Below are 23037 nucleotides of genomic sequence, written 5' to 3' on the forward strand. Positions count from 1 at the left end.
GATGGGTGGAGATTTCTGACATGTCCTTGCAAGGCAGCCTGTCCCCAGACTATCCCCCCATCTGTCTGCACAGAGACAGTCGGGGACCAGGGACACACGCCACCCACAGCAAAGAATCATGTTTCAGATCATGCCCTATTAAAAGATCAGCAGTACAACATAGAAAACAATTAAAAAATGACAATGACAGATGGGTTTGTTCCACCCTGTCTGGAACTGCTTGCCCTTCCCAGGGCCAACCTCTGCTCTGGGGACCCAGCCTCCAGTTTGCAACCCACTTCCAGGGGAGACCCTCCCCTCCTGCCTGTGGTGCTCCCTTGTACGTCCTACAAACCCTGCCTGGGGTTGCCATCCTGTGTTTGGGACAGTCACTGTCCTGGGCTTTCAGCACAAGGCAGACTTGCTCTGATTTTATCGAAAGGGAATGCAAATAATGGTCTGCAAATGTAGCCATCTAGGAAAGGATCCACTTTTGTTTTCTCAAAATTTGCATCCTCCAGCATCCAGTCTAATAGCAAGCGTTATTCTGCATTTTGAGCCAGCCCAGAGCTAATGATTTGCAACAAAATAATTCATCCCCCTTACCCTGCCCAGTAAATATTCCCAATATGTCGTCTCAGTGTCAAACTTCCCAGAGTCATTACCCTCCCCAGCATCAGACTCCACGGCGACGTGCAGGGCAGCCCGAGCCAGAGACTCCTGCCACAGTCAGCAAAAGAGCGTGTTTTTCATTAGGCACGTTAAGAGGAACAGTCCTATTGCAAAGAACATCAAATTAAAGGAAAAAAACAAGGGGAAGGCTTCAACCCTGGTTATACACAGAGGAACACGGGACGAGCCCTAGATTTAAAACATGTGGAAGCACATTGTAATTTCCTCAGTCTACTTGAGCTGCCTAAAGTTACAGACAGTTATGGTTGTGTTTCATAACTCCAGGGACAGATGGCAAACTCACTCTTATCTCTTCTCCTTCTTGGGACAGTCGTGTTATGCCACAAAGTCCTTTACCCCATGGCTCTAAACAGGGAAATCCACTGTGGTTGTACACTAGAGCTCAGATGAGCAACACAGCTGAAGAAGTGTACATGTGCGTGCCTGAGTGTGCATTTTTGTGTGTAGGTGTTATCTGACACGTCTGCCAGCGCAGCAGCCCAGGGCTGCCAGGTTTCTTGCCTATGGCACAGCACCAGTGTTGCAAACCTTGCACTCAGACCCCAATAAATCAGAAAACCTGTCCTGGCTCCTCACCTGGGCAGACTCCAGCTGCATCACAGCCACTTACCTTCCCAAGCTATTGCCCCCCACTCAATTCTTGCAGACCTTTCAAGAGGAGGCACACATATTTTTTACCTTCCCTCCAGGCCTTTCCCACCTCCTGTCAGCCTGTAGTACTTGGAAAAAATACGAGATTCCCCAGCTGGGATTTACTAATACCAATAAAAAAATGCAAAAAACACCTACACTTCTGCATCATTGTCTTGCCATGTGAGATGGCTCAGCCACAAGCATCACTCTGGGCTTATGCAGAGTCTGTGGGGCAAGACCCCTCACAGCCCTGAAGCAAACCAAAAAGCTGAAAGTAACACCAGGAAAAAAGGGAAGAGAAAGATTTTGAGAGTATTGCAAAACTGAGCCCATAGAAAGAGTGGAGGCGCCAGAAGAAAAACCTGCATGAGAGATAGCGCTTATCACATCCAGCGCGTGAGTTTCCAGGTGAAAACATCCATGCGCTGTCCCCAGGCTTCATGGTACATGCAAAGAGTTGGGGATAAACATACTTGGATCCTCGGGGGGCATAGACTGGGTGAGATCTGAGGACTCAGCAGGACCAGCATCAAAAGTCACTGCTCCGTGGCCCAGCGCTGGTAGGGATCACGCGCTCTTAGTGTTTCCCGCCTGCAAAGTAAAATTAATTGATGACAGCATCTTTCAATATAGGTCTTGTACTTGTGCATGAAACAGGTGAAACATGCAGTTACCATTGCTCAGCTGAAGGCTGGTGACTGGTGAAGGTACAGCAATGCAGCAGCGTCTCATCAGGTGGCCATTCTCTATATGCAGTGTCTCTCAAAGCCAATGCTAATGTTGCTGGAGCCATTCTGCCAGCTTATCTCTCTGTATGAACATTTTGCACCATGTCTGTTTTGTAAACATAATCCAGGTCTATACCTGAGGCCACAATACTTCTCTGTTTAATCCAAGATGGCTCTACAGAACCTACAGAAGCTCAGGTCTAGGAATGCCCTGCACAACTGGTGTGTGTTGCATATTAACAGAGCAACACGCAATCAGAACAACTCACCTGGAGCTTGACCAGAGTTGAGGTGGACCCAGGGCTGCTTCAGATGGATTGAAATAGTTAGGGAACTATTGAAAGGCTCAGTAACACTGGACAGTGAAGATAGAGGCCAGAAGAAAACTTCAGATCCTCCTCCAGATCCAGATTTTTCCAAAACTCAAGTGTGCTTAGATCTGAAGGTCTGGTTTGGCCTTTTCCCTGCTGCTAACAGCATTCAGTGTGAAATGTGCAACATGCCAGAGAGCACTAATGCTTTGCAGACCCGGGTTGTGTCATTCCCCAGTGTTATTTATACAAAACTATTTAAAAACACAGGATAAAATGTGTAGCAGTCTCTATGTGGAAGATTCATTTTATCTAATTTTATCCACCTACGAGCTGCATGCCTTACATTAGACACCCAACTTAGAGATGACTGAAGCCTTCAAGGCTCCTTCACAATCAAAGGGCAGAGACAAGCCTCTAGCAGGGAGAGTCCTAACATGGACACCCATCCTGGGAAGAGAAAAATCACCTTCTAGCCATGTGTGCCTCTCCGCCAGCCACACAGTCAACTTTGAGAAGTTGCTTCAGCTCAATGCTTGGCTGTTAGCTGGGTAGATTAGGTACGCTGAATCTTGTTGATGTGACTAGAGAACTTAATTCCCATTTTCAGTAGTGACTTAGGCACCCCTAGCCAGGTGGTTAGATTCATCAGGGACCTAAAAATACTGCAAATCAATAATGACTTACAGGCTGTTACAGTAAGGGATGCCAGGTTGTATAGAAGACTTTAGGTTCATTAGTCACGTAGCTGTCTGAATACTTTTGAAGAAGTTTCTTTCCCTTCTGTGTCTCATATCTGAAAAGTCTTTCACACAAGCCTACATGCAGCTCCTCTATCCAAGGCAAGATGTAGGCTCTTTGGGGCAGAACCGTTGGTCTAATTTGTCAGAGCAATGCAGGACACACTATCTGTCTCCTAGGTCTGGACTTTGAACGCTACCATGATACCAAGAATGGGAAAGAAAAAACAAGCCTAGCAGATGCCAGTGAAGACCTCAGTGTTGTGCACTTGTCAGGCCCTTCTAAGTCACATCTTCCCTTCCCTGGGGGACAGATCTGAGGAACTTCAGGCTTTGCTGGGAGCAGGCAGAACCCTGCCTCTTGACCAGTTCTTCATGTCTGCTTCATCAGGATTTAATGGTCGGGCTCAATGATATGGGGGTCTCTTCCAACAAAAATGATTCTATGATTGCTGGAGATATTCCTCTTTCTACCTCCTGTCCTTCTAAGGAGAATTGAGTTAAATCCAAGCAAGTAATGGGGAAACCTGACAAGAACCTTTCATGAAGCTCCTCTCCCTCTGCAGGACTGACAGTTGTGTCCTTGGCAGAAATGAGCTAAAAGCTGCAGAGAAAGCAACAAACCAGGCGATGGCTGCAGCCATTCCTCATGCCATATGACAGCTCCTAATACCTGGCCTCGTTAGCATCAAAGACCACAGGCTCTGAGGCAGATCATCTGCCTTTCATCAGTGCTGGGATTATGTTGAGAGTGTCTCATTCGATCTCCGGTGTTGTCAAACCTGGTGCAGCAGCAGAAGTGTCCCCTCCATCTGTGTTCCTGCCGCATGAGCCAGCGCGGCTGTGTGAAATCCAAGGTGGCCTGACAGTAGTTTCTTCTGTCATCTTAAATCCTAAGAAAGAAAAAAAAAAAAGGAAAAATAAGAGAAAAGCTGTAGGAGAAAGCATAGCAACAAATTGGATAATCAGCTGCAATTCAAAGCGGGGAGGAATATCTGTTTGTTCTCCTGATTTACCCACTGCACCTCAGAGCTTTCCACTTTGCAACTCCTATCCTGATGCTCAGCAAGTAAATAAATACTCCCAGAAAAAAACTGCAAAAGTTGGTCACTGCTAAATATTCTTGTTTTCTGTGAGCTCTTTCCAGTCACCCCAGGAAAGCTGAAATTTTCTTTATTAAGATAATTACCTCACTGTAGACAATTTAGTCTGTCATCTGCAAAATGAAGAATGACCAAGGGAGCTGAATCTGCTCCAGGGTAGGAGCCCTCCCTGCTGCGGGGCTGCCCAAAAAGGCTGATGATGGCCCTTCAGAGGCTGCTTTCAGTGCTCCCGCACTGCTCCCTTCCCACAGCCCTCCAGCCCCCAAGGAAATATTAAGTGCGAAGTATTACAAACCAAAGAAAATCTCGCTTTGAAGGCGACACATTCAGGAAGAAGGAATAAAAATAACAATCGAGGGGCACAGCCAGGCAAGCGGCTTTGAAGGGCTGGCTGGATGCCCGTTGATACCCAGCATTTCTGCCTCCCCTTCGGAGCAGGGAGGGACGGAACAGCTGGAAGGTCAGCGCTGAGTTGAGGAGTAACAGCCAAAGCACTTCGTACTCGACACAAGGCTTGGCAAAACTTTGGGAAAATCAAGCTTTTTTTGTTTTTGTCAGACTTGGCAAACTATTTTTGTCACTGTTGTTGCTGGGCATTTGGAGACAAAATAACAGAGGTTGGGGAGAGAACGACTGCTGCAATCTAACCCAAGGACCTATGTCCTCTCTGAGACTCAGAGGAACGGATGACCTGCAGATATTGCTTGTTGGCTTGTACACTGTGTAACATATCATCCATCGCTTCACATTTCCTCTCTGCCTTTTGTTTATTTATTTTTTTTTTAGACAGGCTCCCTAGGCTGTGTTTTTGCTCTTTTTCCCCTATTTCAAAGATTTTCACTCTGCTGGATCTTTCCTCCTCCTGCCTGGCACTTGTACAGTGGCTCTGAAAACAGAGCCGGATGAGCATCCTGCCATGGGCAGCGTGTGATGGATCTCTCCAGAGCCCTCGCAAGGGTGAAGGGGACCCATGGGAAGCCCCTGTCCCTTGCGAAGAAGTAGATGACTTGGTATTGGCCAGGACTCAGTGACACCCACTAGAGGTTGGGCTCCAAGGCTCAGATGGTTGACACAAACAATTTGTCAGAGAGCTAATAAAATAATCGATGCTGGGGAGAACACCCTCAAGTAATGGATAACTGGGGTCCTCCAGGTAACAGCTGGTGCTGACAAGCAATAATCGCCTGGCCAAGAGAAAATTGCTGCAGTGCAGATCACTGTCAAAGATGTCTGTTGCATATGATAGATAGCACCAGTGCGTCTCTCTCCATCTTCTGCTTCGCCAAAAGGGAGTGAATCCACTCTATTGGAAACCCCCCGCCTGCTCCCCAATTACATCTACCACAACTAGATAATTTTAGAGATTGCTCCCCAGCCACTACCTACCCTGAGCTTTGCAAACAAAAGTAATGATCACCACTCCTTGTTTTATTATGGGTCTGCTGAGCTCAGAGACCTCAAAATGCCACCTTGCAAATATTAATTCATGATGCTTCACATTTGCCTCTGGTGTCAAGGCAACATTCGCAACCATTTTCAGCTAATTATAAAAACAGAGGCTATTCCTCACTATTGTTCTCATTAAAAGCGCTCAAAGTTGGCTAAGTCATGTGCTACATTCATTGCAAATGTTGTCTTTAATTTATTTTTGAAAAGCATAACCACTCACTCATATTTTTGTGCCCACTATAAATCAGCTCTGCTTGGAAACTAGACAAAAAACATCACATCAGTTTAGCCTCTGGGCTTTTCTTTTTTTTATCCACAGGTCTAGATAAACCATTGACTGCAGTGAAGGTTAAACAACAAACTAGAGCAAAGTCATTCACCTGTTTAAATTAGTTTACCCATAAATTCTGTTTGTGGCTCTCACAGCTGCAGGGCACCCCTGCATAACAACCTTCAGCCTGTCCCTGCACCTGCCCCTATATCAAACACCTTGGGCAACCCTGACCCCAGCGATTTAGCCCAAATTCAGAGGGCAAAGGGGCAATTCCACCTTCTGTTGGAACATCTGGAATGCATCAATTTGCCAGCAGTCCCCTTGCACTCTTAGCCCAAACTACTCTATGTAGTTAAGGCCCAGTTTAACAAAAGCCCCTAAACTTGAGACTAATTGTAAGTTAACTTTGTGCCAACTATTGTACCGGTTAGGGGTGGGTTCTGGTGTGCCCTGCTAATGGAAACCACGTGTGTGAGACAGCAGACCCTGTCACTTGCTGATTTTTCTAGCCCCTTGTCAACCACGTGTTTCCCTCTCTGCAAATTTCCCAGTGACAAATCCAGCACCCAAAACACACAATATCCTCAGTCACTTATTTACGGTGCTAAGGCTCCAAATTGGTACTTGCTAAATCTCCTTTGCGAGTGACCTGGGTCCACACTGCCAATATCATAATACAGCCCAAGCATTTATCAATTCTCCCTTCACACCATTATTCCTTGTCTAACAGCTCCGGCTTTTGGTGCTGAATACTAATGTCACAGGCTCATCAGTATGCTGGAGGGCTGCATGTGCATCTCAGCCACGCACACTGATAGCATGAAATCCATGGAGGGCGTAATGAAAATTCACACGCATAATATCATCAGCACACTTCAGAGCCTCTTACCTATCGCTGGCAGAAAGAGCTGGCCCCCAACTGTCCCATGGATTTGGCCCTGCCACGCTCATCACCACAGAAAATTCTCCTTTGTGAAATGCAAGTGAGCTACCCAAGACCAAAAAAAAAAATGTCCTTTCCAGGCTGGCTCTACCTTTCCATTTTTCATGCAAACCTTTCATTTACACAGCTTCTCCTGCTGCTGCACTGAAAGCATGACCTTGAGCATAAATGCTTTGCTCTTCTTAAGGGACCTGGCAAGCTCCTGAAAGCACAGAAAGCCATACAGGGAACCACAGGAGATCAGCAGTACTTTAGGGTGTGGGATGGGACAGAAAGCAAGGCAGTGACCAATTTGTCTGAACCTCCAAGAATGGCATTTGTCTGGATTTTGTATTTTTATTACTGTATTTCCACTACTTGTGTATCTCCCTGGCCATGCAAAAGGGCCATTCTGTGATTGGAGAAGCAAGTGTCACCCCCACCCAGGACCACTGGGGCCAGTGATCTCCTTTCCCTCCACTCAAATTCTGGGTTTGCTCCATAGCACTGAGTATTGACATGGTGGCTCTGATGCAAATGGCAAGCTGATGTCTGCCAGATCCTGTCAGAGGGGTAGGTCCTGACCACATGGAGAAGCTATCAAAACCTAACCCAACCTGCCCATTCATAACCACTATGCAGTGAACCTTATTTGGGGTGGAGAGGCAACCTCAGGTCTCTAAGGAGGGACACCTATGGGTCTTGTCCTGTTTCTCCTTAGGCAGCTGGACCAGAATCCCATCCACCTCCAAATACCAAGTAGGAAGTGATAGGATGAGAGGAAATGGCCTCAAGTTGTGCCAGGGGAGGTTCAGATTGGATATTGGGAACAATTTTTTCCTGGAAAGGCTTGTAGGGCATTGGAACAGGCTGCCCAGGGCAGTGGTGGAGTCACCATTCCTGGAGGGGTTTAAAAGATGTAGAGATTAGGTCATTAGGGACATGGTTTAATGATAGTGTTAGGCTAATGGTTGGACTCAATGATCCTGAGCATCTCTCCCAACCAAAATCATTCTATGATTCACCTGTTTGCATGAGTCAGGATTCTCATAATTATTATATTATAGAAATAACAGAGAGGAGAGCAAAACATCATAGTCCCAGGCACTGAGTAACCACAGAGGGACAGATGATCCCTGCCCCAAAGCACTTACGGTATGGCTGGGTGACCGAGAAAAGCTGGGACAGAAAACAAGAGGGAAAAGTTGTGCCTAAAACCACCCAGCAAAGGTAGTGTCAGGACTGAGAACAGATCCAGCTCCCAACCCTGAGCTCAGCATCCTACTGACCCTCACATGTCACCTCTCATTTCAGGGGCATTCAGAAAAGAAACCAAATGTAACATAGAAATAAAACACACAAGGCTAGTTAGCCATCTCCATACTCCGTCTCTCTGTACTGTCTGCTCCAGCGTCAGGGCTCTCTCTTTTCATCCATACATACAATATACCCACTGTTATCCCCTCTGACTCCAGAGTCGCATGACCCAGCCATGAAAAAATGGTTCTGATTCATTTACATTAAAGATGTGGATATTTTAAGGGGCATAGAAGACCTCGTCTCGCTATTGTTAAATGTCTACAGTGAAGCACACAGAGCATAAGCCACTGGGTCATGAAATGTAGCATTTCTTTCATTCTTATCTCCTTTCTCCAGCTTGCCAGAGCACTGCAAGCCATCATATTGATATATAAGCAGCAAAATCTCCCTCCCAGAATGGAAAAAATAATTCATCTTTAAACAACGTTGGCTTTTGCCAGTGAAACGCACTGCTACAACCACAGGAAACACGACACAGGTTATTACAAATATTAAATACGAGCAACCGAAGTATAACAAGAAAGTGCAGCTGTGAGCATCGTCTCGATAATTTGCAACAACCTGTGTGGTGCCGTAGGGAAGCAAACGTAGCTGGCACACGGATGCACAGATCTGAGTTTTCCGGGCAAGCTGAATTGAAATCAAATAGGATGGAGAAAATGGGTTGTTCTGCAACCAGACTTCAGCCTCAGTTCCTGAATTAGTTCTCTGATGAAGCATTGCCTTTACTTTGAACCCACTCCTGGGGGAACCAGCACACAGCTGATGGATCTGATGTGCAGACCACTCTCATGTGCTGGAAATGCCTATTTATAAGCAAGGCAGATCAGAGAAAGAAAATTACGGTCTCAGCCTCCTGCTCCCAGCCCTACCAGCCTCCCTCTGCCTCCCACTCACTGTGCAAAGGCTCTGGCCCCACTTCTCTTGTACTACACCACAGGGGTCAGCAAAGGTTTCACTGCCACAAGTGCTGTCTGGGTCAAGGGATTGCTCCTCTCCAACCCACATCCCACAGACCTTGTACAAAACAGGCATCTGGTCTTGAAAGTCAATGTCAAGGCACTAAAAGACCTTCAGGGAGGGGCATTCAGCTGATGGCAGAACCAGCAGCTGCAGGAGACACAGCAAATAACAGCAGTGGAGGGACCTGTCCCCAGGCTGGGACATAAGGGACGTCAGGGACCCATTATTGAGACCTAATAATATAATATCCATGCATGAAGCGATCAGTCGTGTTCTGTCAGCTGTCACACACTGCAGTCTATAAATTAGCCTCTATTTCCCCTTTTGTAAGGGAGGAGAAGGAGGAGGAGGGTCTCCAGCCCATTCCCACATCTTAGAGAAGAAATCCTTTATTATTAGTATGGTCATCTGTCATGCTGCCTGCTCTGTAAGAAATGCACTCCTTTTAACACAGAAATCAATCCTTTCCTATGGAAAGGAAATAAATGTAATCACTACTAAGTATCACTCGTCCTTCTTGGCTTTTGTATCTGGGGCACTGAACAGCTTGATATTCTTTATGGATTTTCAGTGCTGAGCAAAAGCTCAACTCGCCGCAAGTGAAATTTCTGGAGGAAGCTGGGAGTGTCCTATCTGAAAGCCATAAAGAACTCCACGAAAAACAACCGAAAACACTCACACGTCTGCAACAGATTTATTTGTTGGATTAAAGAAGTCTTCCATAAAGTTGCAGTTTATGTCCCAAACTCAGAAAAGCATCCTCAATCAGGATATCACTCAAACATATGATTAATTTTAAAGCAGACAAGCCAAATATGTGATCTGTTGGCCAGATCCAACCTGCACAATACATTCACCGTGCGCTATGTGTCATATTCTCCAGAACAATATTTTCATTCCATAAATCATTTTTCTGACTGCAAAGACCAGCAACCTGATGCAACCAGCCCCACAGCAACCTTCTGGCTGTGTGGGCAACCAGCAGCAATCATAGAATAGTTTGGGTTGGAGGGGACTTTCAAAGGTCATCTAGTCCAACCTCCTTGCAATGAGCAGGGACATCTTCAACTAGATCAGGTTGCTCAGAGCTCCATCTCATTGAAGATGTCCCTGGTCATGCAACGATGCTAAGAAGCAAATAACAGGGCCACCCTCCTTTCAGATGAAAGTCAGAAGTAATTCTTCCCATCCCACACAGCGAATCTGGATCAGTACTCCCAAATTCCTGCTTGGTCTCCCCATGATTCCTCTGGATCTCAAAGTGAGATCTCACTCCTACCAACCTCTCGGTTCACCAGAAAGTGTCCTGTTCAATGAAAGCACCTCAGTCCATGCACTGAGCTCACAGAGGAATTTGGCTGCAAATTCTCCATCTGCAGCACAGCTCAAATGTCTTTCCTGAATGAAGACCCTCCTCCTCCCCCGAAAGAAGAAGAATTTAACCAGCTATCTAAAGAAAGAAAGGAGGAATGCAGAGAATGAACCCACCAACATCAAAACCCAGGAAGCTGCCTTTTACTCACCGAGACAATCTCACTGATAGACTTGATTTTTCTCACCCCAGGCGGGAGTAATGTTTTCTTTCCTTTTTTTCTTTTTTTTTTTTTTTCCCATTTGCTGAATGTGTTCATTCTACAGAGTTTTGGAGGTTTCTTTTTTTTTTTCTTTTTTTTTTAAAAAAAAAAAAAAAGAAAAACACCAGACATTCATGGCTCCCAGCTGTCAAAAGCCACAAAATGCCCGAGGCTGTCTGTCTTCTTGCAAATGCCAAAGTCATTTTCCCGCAGTGTACGTTCTCATTAATCAAGTTTCAGGCTCAACTTAGTCTATATCATTGCCCGTAAGCCAAGAGAGACACTTTAGGGTCAGTAATGCAACACAGCATCGCTGAACCTACCAGGGCATTGTCAGACATGAACGTGTCATCTGGGCTTTTCTCCTGCTGAAGTCAGTGGGAGGTTTTTCTTTTAATGAGGCTCAATTCAAAGCCAGGATCAACTATCATGGAATAGAGGTAATATCTAGAGATTGGAGGACTGTTTCCTTGAATATCATCACCAGAAAGAAGCAAAGCCCAGGCCCATAAAAATTATATAGTTGTGGTGGGCTGACTTAACTCCATCCTAGCCAAACCTAATACAATAGTGTTTAACTTCCACTGAACCACTAGACATGGGTTTGGCTGGTGACTGGTGGTGTCCCCCAGGCTCCTCTTGCTGAAGTACAGAGAGCAAACAGCATCCTGAGACATGGATACATGTGGGGTGCCAGAAGGGAGTACAGTCCTTTCACCATTTGCTGTTGAAAGAACATACCCACGCCTGGGGTTCTCACTTCAAAAAGAAAGTTGACAAGCTGTAAATGGTTCAGGGAAGAGCTCTAATAAAGAGGAAAAGCTGGTCTTGTGTTGGACATTAGAAACTCAATCTGCTCAGCTAACGCAACAGAAAACTCAAAGGTGCTGACGTGGGGCCCAAAAGTATTGCAAGAAGAGACATTTTCCAGTATCAGAGCCTTTCCCAAGTGGCAGAATGATGTCACACAGCTGCAGGTTTGGGCTGAAGACATTAAAACTGGAAATCCAGTGCTATAGAAACTGAACGGTGGCAATCAAAAGAAGTGGAAGGCTCTCACCAGCATCGTGGCATGTTGGTGGGAAGCTTGTACGGTCCCTCTCAGCCCGGGCCTGGGCAGAGGCGGCACAGCTCTGGCTGCCTGTGCTGTGCCCACAAAACCCTCTCATCTCGCTCGCAGCCATGGGGGTTGAACAAGTCAAAACCAAGGAAAGCAAAGAGCAAGCAGAGACATGACCCACCGCACGCTGCCAGCTCAGCAACATTGCCCACGGGCCCAACCTGGCCAACACGGGTTGGAGCAATTGGATGTAATTGCCCCTTCTTGACATTTTCACATCCAGAGAAGCCACAAAAGGGCCTCCCACGTCTCCAGCAGTGGAGACTTGGACCTCATGTGAGAAAAGGCAGGCTGCTCATAAGGCTCTTCTTAGCCAACATTCAGTCTGGTAATGAGATATTCCATGTTTTGCGCTCCTCTAAGTTAGGTGGAGGCTCAAGGCAGGGCAGCTTCACCATGAAGCATTTACCATATGTCAATATTAAATTAATGGCTATGAAAATGTCCATCAGGAGTCTGGTGGTAGCCAAGCAATCCGAGGGTCACCATGGGAAGACAAGCAACAGCAAAAGAGAGAAACAAGAAATATGAGCAGAGTCCTGCATGTGCTCCTGGGAGAAAAACAAGACCTTGCTTTATCTCATTTCATTCACAAAAATGCTTTTGCTTAGGAGGTTTTATCTTTTCTCATCATTCAGGTCATCTGTTGATAATTTTAATTTCAGCAGGCACTTAATGCGCTAATCAAAACTGATGGGTCTCAGCAGGATAGAAAATCCCAAGCATGGACACCATTATTGGGCTTCTAAAGGAAAACATTGGCATGTAAAGAAAAACAATACAAAACAAAAAAGACTTTTATAGGGATTATTTACTGCTCTCTTCACTCCACATGCTAATTCACACACATTGGTCTGTTCTATACCCAGATTTAACCAGACACATGTTACTTTGCCTGCTGCATCCCAGAACAGCAGGAGAGACAAAGCATGGGGCAAAGAGTAATGGGAGCCTCTTGTTTCTTTTACCATTGACCACAGTGCTTCTGCTTCTCAGATGATGATCCCACATCTGCAACGCCATGGGGTGCTCACAAGGACTGCACACCTATTCCCTACAGGAGCAGGGCTTGACAGTGGGTGAGGGTACAAATACAGCCCAGATATTTGGGGCAGTGCAGGCACCTTGGGCACAGATTTACTCTCCTCAGATTCCCATGCCAGCCCTGGGAATGGAGACCCAGCTGAGGAGGTGCCTGCAGCATGGGATCCAACTCCTCTACCTTGCTGTGGGCTCCTGTGGGTGGGCTCACAAATAGGGAGAAGAGAAATCTCTCCTCACTTTTCCCTGATCCAGGCTTGTAAAATACGGCCTCTTGGAGAGACCAGCATGCTAATAAATCCTAACCTGCCTGGTTGACACATGGTTGCATGATATGATCAGTCCCGGAGGGAGGCAATCACTGCCTGAAAAGATTAAACTGACAGGCCGCAGTGGGTGGGCAGGGTGGGGAAACTCCTGAGCGATGGTCCAAACCTTCCTCCAGCCCCCTCACATCCAGCGGTGCTCCCCAAGCTGCCCAGTGTCTGACAGAAGAGAAGGCTGTAGCAAAGTCCACAATCAGCTTACCCAAAGCAAAGTCACATCTTCTCCAGACGGGAGCAGATTTCAGGATTGATCTCAAGACCAAGGGTGGTGGTTTTTGCTCCCTTATAATCTGGATCTGCAGCATCCTCTGATCAGCAAAGTCTGGACTCCAGGAACTGTGCCACGATCACCCAGGATGGTTCAGATAAGAGAAGCATGGATAAAAGTCAGAAAATTTCTCCCAGATCCCAAGATAGCTTTTGCAGCGATGATGTCTCTGCACGGCTTTCCTCCCCAGTATCACCAGTCCTGTCAACAGCCAGACCACTGTGCCAAGGCAGCTCACACCTGAAAGTCACACAGCCTCAAGGCACTCAGGAGAAAGAGCATCCCAAAACCAGACAGCAGAACAAGCCACTCCACAGCCCGTTCCACTCCAAACCACCCTGGATCCCAACAGACCCACGCAAACCTCATGTTGGAGGTGGCTCAGAAGGTCCATGGGCTCAGTGCAGAGCCCAAGGTATGTGTCTGTGTAAGGTCAAGGACTGGAGCAGCACAGCTTGAGCAGCCAGGTCTGGTGGTCCAGGAGTTGAAAACACTGAGGGGACAGCATTAATCCAGGTGACATGGACCTGGATTGCTGTCTACCAAGCAGGACATAGTCCAGTAGCACCGACCAGCTCATTACAACAGTAAACACATAAAGGTATGAATCTATTCCTATAGCCAACCCCTTACACCCTACCTGCTCCTGCTTGGCCTCAGGTTAACTATGCAGCCATCCTTGGGAGGGTCCCCCAGCCCCCTTTGAGGCAGTTTTCATGAAGATATTAAAAAAAACCCAGCCAGTTTTGCAGAATCTTCCTTTTCTTTGTCTACCTGCCAACAGCAAATTGGGAACATAGTACTCAGGCAGCAGTGCACAAGGGTATCTGTGGGGTGAGTTTTGAGATGCTCAGCTGACAACCTCTTTGTGGAAATACTACAATTCCTTATCAGCCTGGGTCCTCTTGTGTTTCACCTTTCAAAGAAATCCAATTAACCTGCTTCCCTTTGTGCTTAGCACTTCTACCATCAAAGAGCATCACCTGGAAGACTTTTTATAGACACAGTAAACACCATGGCAACTGCAAAGATATTTCCAAGAAATCCCAGCTGCAGCCTTTGGACTGCAAGTCCAGAAGACATTTCCCATATCATCATTTCTCTTTTTCAGTATGCTCCGTTTCTGGGGAAGTATTGACTAAGTGTTAAGCCTCCAGACTGAATTTCTGATCCGACCTCTTGAAAGAGCAAGAACTCATCATTTCAGTTTATCTGGAAATGCTTGTACAGAAACACTGATCACTGTGATTAATTGTGACATCTGCAGGAGCATTCAGTTCAGGGAAAAATTAGACTCAGTTCTACATGGGTTATTTATGACCCAGCTGCTCCAGCCATTAAAAATCACCCTGAATATCTGTTTTCCCTGCCACAGTTTGAACAAGTGGATCAGTCCCTGAAATCACAAGCCTCCGTGTTTTCCAGCTCCATGCAGCTCGTCACAAAATAAAGGCCTTGCCTCAATAAATAGCACTGTTAAGGGCACTCCCGCTGGAACGAGCCTTCCTTAGTAATGCTTTGACTCCGGAAGGAGCCTGTACTGAGTGCTAAAGAAATCCATCAGAAGTAACCTTGGAATGCATATGTTTATATCCATGTAGCTGTGGAAACACTGTAGAAGAGGGTTGGTTTTATGTTTTGTGAAGCAAATAGAAAATCTATGATATTCGTCTATATTTCAAAGCTCCCTTCCGCTCCTGTTTCAAGCAAAGAGCTTTTGCCCAAGCTGGTTTTTTTATAAACACCTCCCCTGTCCCAGCACAGAGCAATCCAGTGTTGAGCACATTCCTTGGCATCCTCCCCTCTAATTGCTCTCAGGCTGTCGCAACACTCCTTGTGTTCGGAGCTGGATACAGTGAGCCAAGGGTTGATTTGGCTTTGGAGGAGGCTGGGCTGACCCCCGGGTCTTGCTGAATACACACTCCTGGTGCCGGGAGACACACAAGGAACCTGATTGAGAGGCGAATCACCTGTTGCTTGGGATGAAATAAATTCTCATCTCTACAGCTTGCAGGAGATATGGATGAGATGGGTGCAGCCAGCAGAGAGGTTGGAAAGCACAGCGTAAAGCCTCTGCCCAGGCATATTTCTGGTTGGATCTTCATGCAGACTCCTCACTGTTCCTGCTCCTGTCCCCACCTCCTTTGCATCACTGCTTGCCTCCCTGGCAGCCCTGGTGCCTCCTTCTATCTGATTTCATTTCAAACCTGCAGCCCAGTCTCAAATCAGCTGAGCTATCCTGCCCAACAAGTCACCATCCTGTCCATCACCAAAAAGATCTCTTCCCAGCAGAGCAAGTCACCTTGGCATCTCTGCTTTCTCCCTCCTTCCCAGGCCATTGAGGGGAGTCAAGACTTCTGCAATGGGACCAGAGACCCCATCCTGCTGTCAACTGAAGCATTTCATAGAATCATAGAATCATTTCAGTTGGAAGACACCCTCAAGATCATTGAGTCCAACCTTTAACCTAACACTGTCATTAAACCATGTCCCTAAAAACCTCATCTACACATCTTTTAAACACCTCCAGGGACAGTGACTCAACCACTTCCCTGGACAGCCTATTCCAATGCCTGACAATCCTTTTCTGGGAAGAAATTTTTCCTTATGTCCCATCTAAACCTGCCCTGGTACAGTTTGAGGCCATTTCCTCTCATCCTATCACTTGTTACTTGGGAGAAGAGACCAACCCCCTCCATGCTCCAAGCTCCTTCCAGGCAGTTCAGAGATCAGAAGGTCTCCCCTCAGCTCCTGTTCTCCAGCTGAACCCCCCAGGTCCCTGAGCTGCTCTCATCACACTTGTGCTCCAGCCCCTTCCCCAGCTCTGTTCCCTTCTCTCAACTCGCTCCAGCACCTCAATGTTTTCCCTGTAGTGAGAGGTCTAAAACTGAATACAGTGTTCAAGGTCCAGCCTTACCAGTGGCCAGTACATTTGTGTAACCTCCTTCCTACACAGGAAGACCTCAAGCCAGATCTCTGTTGGGCAGCAATCAGTCCAAAGACATGTCACAAACCCTTCACAAATACTACCTACCACTTAAATCACTTAAAAACTTATCTCCCAGGCACCTGCATGGCACCAAGCACGCCAGTGTCAGCCAGAGCCTCAAGCACCACTGCAATGTTTGTTAATAATAGGCACAACCTACTAATGCAACCCAGCTACTGCACGTTGCCGCGCACATGAGCTTGCCTTTCATGATGTCTGCATGCACAAGGTGTTATTCCCTCCAGCAACACCAGTGAACAGGGTAACCTGGGGCAGTACAACGCGGTTGTCTAAGGTAGGGTTAAGCAGCTGATGATAAACTATCACCACCATAATTGAAACCCACGCATGCAGCACCAGATGTATTCAACATCCTGCAAACAAAGGCTCCAGGCCAGCACTGAGCGACGTGCGAGCCAAAGGTTTTTCCCAGAACTAGGCTGAGCCTGGCACAAGGCTTGAGAAGGGAACTGCTCCTTGTGGCAAGATTGCCCTCTGAGCAAGTGCATGGGACACCACTAGAAAAGGGCATGAGTCTGGCGTCATCTTCCATCGATAACGCAGAAGCAGAGGCTCCCTGCTGCAAAAACGTCCAAGCAAGTTGTGGGGAAAAGTTGTTGCTCCATCAAAGGGGATTTTCCAGACCATCTGTTGTAGCCATGCTGTCAGCCTCACCCACGAAAGAGGCAAGCCCCAGGCTGGAGGCTTCCTGCTGCTCTTGTGTTTGTTAGGAGGAAAAGTGTTGTTAAGTGGTGGTTAGTGATCAGCTGGGAGGTGAGGGGCTGCCCTGAGAAAGGCTTCCCCGCCATGCAGGGGTGCGACCACATTGAGGGCTCTGGATTCCTGCCATTGCCACTTCGCACGAGTCCCTTTGCGGTCAGACACCAGACCCCAGTGCTCACCAGGGGCATTTATGCCCACAACTTTTGCATGTGGCTTCTGACCCTGGTTGCAACACGAGTGAGGAAAGGAATAACCTTGGGAGCAGGGAGCTTCAGACCCCTTGCATAGTTCAAGGCCAGCAGCATTTTCTTGGTGCATAATAAACTGATTAATTCTTGCAAGGAGTAGAGATAGCATGCTATTGATGTCCTTAGCTATGGGTACCTTCAGGAACATACATCCTCCTTTCTGCATTAAAAACCAAAACTAAAGCACTTATGGAAAAATCTCTTGCAGAGCTATAAGACCAGCTCCCTTTGCAGTCATGCATTTCCTTCCCCTTCCGAGCTCCAGTTTGCAAACTATTTGAATGCTGATGGTTTTTAAATAGCTCCCAATGAGGATTTTACATACAGGGAATGGCACAGAAAAAAAGAACTCTCTGTGGGCTGGAGATTTATGTAAACACAAATTCCCTGCAACAGCAAGTTCCTCACTGCATGTCGCTCCTTTTATACAAACACACCATCAGATAAAGGAATGTACGTGATTCATTTGCTGCCCTCTGATGTGGTGGAGCTCTTGAATGAAACGTTTAAGCTATCCTGCTTTACTCTGCTGCTTTAAATCAGACTCATAGGACTTACAGGCCGGTGTGGCAAAATGCAGGCTGCGTTTCTAGCAGATGAGGGGTTGTGTAAAACGGATTGCTCCATGAGTTTTTAACTCTTGGGGTCTAGCAAAGAGATTTTTTTTAGCTGTGCCAAGCTGTTGGTGTGTGGAAACTAGGAAGTCATATTTATATCTGCTGGCCTGCTCTGGAAGCTGTTACAGGCTCGGCATTCATTGCCAGGGGATGCTTTATCTTTCTGTGCTTATGCTAGAAATACCGTGGGACCACAATGATGGCAGTCTGCTAGATAGCGCATTCATTATTAGACCAAAATAGATGGGTCCTGTCATTCAATAGTGCTGCCAATACTGCTAAACTCTCAGTCGCATTTGCTTCTTTCCAAGAAATGGGCCAAAGCTGGTAAAATTGCTGAGCATTTTGGGAAAGGGCTGTGAGCACACGTGCTGCATGGAGGACTGGGGTGAGCCCAGATGGCTCCCTGAGATAAAAAGCACTTTGGTGGTGGAGATCCGTGACTCTCTGCAGAAAAGTCCAGTTTCCCCATTTCTCCGAGGGAAAATGGTGGAATTGCTCCCAGTTCCACAGGACTGGGGCTGCGGTGACGCTTCAACCCTGTCTCCAGATACCACCCAACTGACCCCATCAGCCGTGATGCACCAAGGAGTCTGCTGCTGAATGAAAAATTTGACCTACAAGCCCACGGCTTCTCTTCAGCCACAGTCTGCCTTGTCACAGTGGTTACTCATACCCAGATGAAACAGGGAGCCCAGAATTCTGTTTCTTTCCCCTAAGTCTGTGTAGGAAACATGGGCAAATGGCCAGTTCCTCCTTCACACTACCAGCAGCCCCATTATGGGTGCACCAGCGAACTCTTCTCACATCAACAGATCTCACTCTCCATCACTACTTCAGGTGATAGAACACCAGGGTAAGACTTGTGCAGAGAAAGGAAACCCTGGCCCTTGGTCTCCCCTCGGTAAAGCTCTTTCATCCTCCCCAAAAACCCAGCCCAGCTCGTCTGGCCACAGTGATGCTCTGGCACTAACTGACCCTCCCAGCCTGTATTTCGACCTCTCAGGCAAAGACAACCTCCTTGCACAGGCCTGATGATTTTTGGTGGGGTTGTGGGCAGGTCTGCTCTGGAGAGCAGGCTGAGATTGGTGCACAGGGCAGATGGACCTTCCTACCTTCCTCTGAGCATGAAGGATCATTGCCCTTGACAAGAGGTGACGCATCCTTGGTCAACAGTCCAAGCAATGATGGGGAAGGAATAGAGCAAAACTGTGTCTTCAGCAGCTACCACAAGCACTTACCAAATGAGCTGAAAACCAGACACGTCAGAAGAAAACCCAATAAAAACAGGGTTTAGATGGTCCCGAGCCCTGGCACTGCCTCCACAGACTGTCTGCTGAGAGCTCTGTCTCCTTTCCTATGGGATGTGTTATTCCCAGTTACCGTTCAAGGACCAGGGAGGAAATTCTCCTGTTTGAACACAACAGTGCCTGGTTTGTGTAGGGTGTCCGTAAACATCGGAGTTTCCCCGCAGAAACCTGCGCCCATTTTGCTCCTGATCACAAAGCATTTGCTTTGCATTTAGCAGGAACAACCAGTTTAGTGGTTGAATGAACGATCAGTGTTAATTAGTAGCATTCAAAATTAAAATAAAGGTCAAAAGAGGGTAGGCATTATCAAAGAGCCTTGTTTGTTCAAAGGAAACATTAATGACACTTGTTCAGTGCTTCAAGATAAACTAGTTCAGGCACCAAGTTAATGAAGAAATAAATCCTCTTCTCCTTGGAACATCACTACTCCTCAAACATAAACCACACGCCTTTCATCTCAAGGTGTGCCCTGCCCTATCTCTCATCTATCCTCACTGTTTCATTTCTCCTCACTCTCGAGGTACCAGTTCCCTTCCCTGAGTGGCTGCAAGATGGGCCCATCACCAGCCCATTGGACTTGGGTTGACAGGTTCTTGCTGCAGAAGTGTCACCCCAGTGCCATCTACAAAGGTATCTCACTGCACTTCTCCCAACTCTCATTTGCCCTGAAGCAAGGGACAAGGAGGTATCACAGGGCTTAGGTACACAGGGAGTACAAAGCAGGTACTTCCAGGACCTCAGTCTTCTCCAGCTGGTCCAGACAAGCATGAGCTCCTCTGTCTCTGCCCTAGCCTGATCTGATGTTCCTGGTTTTGCAAATGTTTGGGTAGGTGCACCACCAGATCACAAGCTCTCCTGGGCAGGTCCACTTTCCTGCCCTGTGTCTGGCACAGTGGGGCCCAGCCAAGGTTCCCAACCACAGAGGACATGTAGGTCCAGACTCTTCACAGCTGCCTGCAGGTGCTTTGCTGGCACAGAATAAGCCAGAAGCAAATTAACCAAACTGCTCGCCCGAGCGCTGGGTCATGTTCTGCAGGTGCTTTGCTCCATTGACAACAGAGGGAGCCCGAGGATGACCGTGCTCCCGAGTCAGGCATCTCAGGCAAATTTAGGGTGATATGAATCCAGGGCTAAACAAATATTAAAACATTCAGAAGCCAGCAGTAGCAGCATTCAAATATATTTATATACACACAGAGAGAAAGAGGGAGGTTTTGGCTTCTCCATGACCCCCAAAATGCCATAAATCTCTTTCAAGAGAGCAAGATGTAGTAAGATTTGCCTCCTACTCTGGCTTCCATAATTACAGCAAACCCTGCCTGGCCATTGGCATCACAATGAGGAGGCTGCGGGGCCAGTGGGAGGAAACTGGGATGCAGGAGATTCGGGCTGTACCACAATCCCTGTGCCAAGAGCACAGCGCTCCAGCTCCCACTGCTAAAACCACTGAAGGTCAAGGAAGATGATATTTCCATCTTTTGGAAACAAAACACTGGGAACACGCCTACACAGTCTTTGTCATAATCTCCCAAATTCAGCTAGAAGTAAAGAACAGGCAGAGGTCAGACTTTTCCTGGCTTAATAGAAATGCTATCAAAATTTAACTTCTTCCCTGCTGGCAGTGCACAGATGTCCCATTCCCAACATAGACAGGGCCACAGCATTCACGTGCATGATGAATAAGTGTTTGCCTCTGCAGCCATACCATTTTTCTTCTCCCCCTTCCATGCATGCACAGCCAACACAGACAACAACATTTGCAACACCGGCAAGGATGAGCAGACTCGGTTACATGACAAACGTCTGTGGAGAGATGCAATCTTGCATCCTGCATCCCATTCCGCTGCAGAGACCCGGTGGAGCTGCTCCGCTTGTGCCACGAGCACAGGCACCAGCCTGATGCTGCTAAACCCCATCTCACGTGCTAGAGGAGGAGAGGTAGGAAAGATGGGCTTCCAAGAGACCAGATGGGCACCTGTCAGCATCCATACGTCAAGAGATCAGTGCTTTGGATTGTGCATTAAAGAAAAAAAGGGGGGGGGGGGGGAACCCACCTTCTGCAAGATTTTCAAACACATGATTCTCAGATGCTGTGTGAAAAAAACAAATTGGCAGCTCTCCCTTTTCTTCGGAACAGGAACGAAACAGACTGGTATCCCACATTTATGGCAGCACCCCTCTCCATCTTGGAAAAGCAGCAAAGAAGGGTCTGTTTCTCCGAGTTATGTCCCTCTGACATGTCACTGGAGCGGCGGGCAGCTGCATACAGATGGTCAACCTGGAGAGCAGGAGCAGTAAATTAGTGAAAAGTTGAACTCTGCAGCTCAGCACCACCACTTCCTAAAAGGCTGGGAGTTAATTCTGATCTACAGGGTGGTGGCAATAAGGATCCCAAGCCTTAGAAATCGATAGTGGACTCCAAATGTGACACATTAGACAGAGATGAGGTGAAGATGCTCAAGTAACTTTATCCTGCTTAGCAGACCTCTGTGTCAAGGCTGTTTGCTCCAGCCCAGCTGTCTCGGAGCTCAGGAGCCATACGGCTGGTAGGACTTCGGAGGGGGAGAACAAATTCAGAGGCTGCAAAGCATGTGGTTGTCTGCTTTCCACGTCCCTGCTCAACTTTTGGCATCCTACTTTTGTAATGAATTTCTCGGAGGTTCTCAGCATTGTTTGCTCTTTTGCAGACTGCACTTCCAGCTACAAAAATAGCACAGACACTAAAACGATCTTCAGGAATCAGATAAGAGCTCCTCCCAGGAGGAAAAGAAAGATTTCTTCCTTCTTTTTTTTCTCTGTGCTTAAGAAGGCTGATGTGTTACAATTATAGATTGTGATTTCCATCCCAAAGTGCTTCACAAAAGCTCTGCCAGCACCTCTGCACAGAGCTGACACTGCTGGGAAGAGCTGTACAGCTTCATAGAGGGGCACAACCTGCCCACAATCCTCACACAAACTGTTCAAATACCTGCATAGGACAACTGCAATAGGCCTTCTGGTGTAGAAATAGCCAAAGATGGCAGACAACATTTTTCTGACATTACTTACTTGCTCTAAAATGCAACTCAGAGAGGAAAATGCAGAGGGAAAACTGACATCACATCACAGGTTTCTGTGGTCTTGGGCAAGTCTTTTTTTGCCACTGAGGTTTGCAAAGGAAAGCCTTAGAGAGCCTCCCACATCTCCCCAGTTTCCAGCTGGCCACCCCACTCCTCCCTCCCTGGGTTTGATGCTCACCAGACACCTCCCCAAGACACCTCAGCTCATTAAGTTGGGACAGATCCCTGGGCCCTGGTTGGGTTGGTGTTCTCCCATCCTTGTGAGTTCTATCAGCTCTCAGAGGGGTCCCACCAGAGATGGGGTGAGATGAGCCCTGGGAACATGAGGATGGGAGAGCGGTGGGAAGGGGGTGTGGGATTTCCACAGGTCCTTCTCCTCACTCACTGCTTTCCATGGAAACACATTTGAAACCTTTCTCTTCTCTAAAATGAGAGCTTTATAACTCCCTTATCTGCATATCGTTGCTGATAAGCACTCTGATATATGTCCGGTCCCACTGTGAACTCCCTGCCCCTTGCTCATATGCGTCTGCACAGAAACAGATACCCACGCCCCACCCCCCAAAAATAGCCTTTAAATGCTACATAAACACAAATAAATAAATACAATACAGCAAATGGGGCCATAAGGGACCTTGAGTGGTCTC

The 23037-nt window shown here is 47.2% G+C and overlaps 1 long non-coding RNA gene across 1 annotated transcript in view; it reads right to left on the bottom strand.

Moving 5' to 3' along the window:
- Positions 1 to 23037, bottom strand: part of LOC136102773 (uncharacterized) — a 53800-nt gene that overhangs the window by 8621 nt on the left and 22142 nt on the right. Inside the window, exons 3-4 of the long non-coding RNA XR_011739460.1 lie at positions 21386 to 21609; positions 1779 to 3977 (exon numbers count right to left, since the gene is read on the bottom strand). This is a non-coding gene — a long non-coding RNA (uncharacterized lncRNA). The remainder of the gene's footprint in view (positions 1 to 1778; positions 3978 to 21385; positions 21610 to 23037) is intronic.

Source organism: Patagioenas fasciata, chromosome 5 (assembly GCF_037038585.1).
Source record: "Patagioenas fasciata isolate bPatFas1 chromosome 5, bPatFas1.hap1, whole genome shotgun sequence".
NCBI classification, from domain to species: domain Eukaryota; kingdom Metazoa; phylum Chordata; class Aves; order Columbiformes; family Columbidae; genus Patagioenas; species Patagioenas fasciata.